The sequence below is a fragment of the Sesamum indicum genome, linkage group LG6, assembly GCF_000512975.1.
Source record: "Sesamum indicum cultivar Zhongzhi No. 13 linkage group LG6, S_indicum_v1.0, whole genome shotgun sequence".
NCBI lineage: Eukaryota > Viridiplantae > Streptophyta > Magnoliopsida > Lamiales > Pedaliaceae > Sesamum > Sesamum indicum.
In genome coordinates, this window is record NC_026150.1 from 1,932,669 (window position 1) to 1,932,976 (window position 308).

Below are 308 nucleotides of genomic sequence, written 5' to 3' on the forward strand. Positions count from 1 at the left end.
TGGAGGTCTGGTGGGGGGGGTCGGGGGGGGGGGGGGGGCTGATTCTTGTTTTCTTGCGCCTCATGTTGTTGTCTTTCTTATTATTACTTGTTAGCATACCAAGACAATATCAAAACAACTTTTCTTTCCATTCTTCTTCCGCTTCACACACACACACACACACACACTGTATTTTCATTTCAACTTTTGGGGTGCAGAATGCAGATAGAGAGGACCACTCTACCCACTGCTCACTGCTAAATATATATATATCAAGGATTTGTAGACTCCATAATGTGTCATGCATGCATATGTTTCTAATGCTTTTT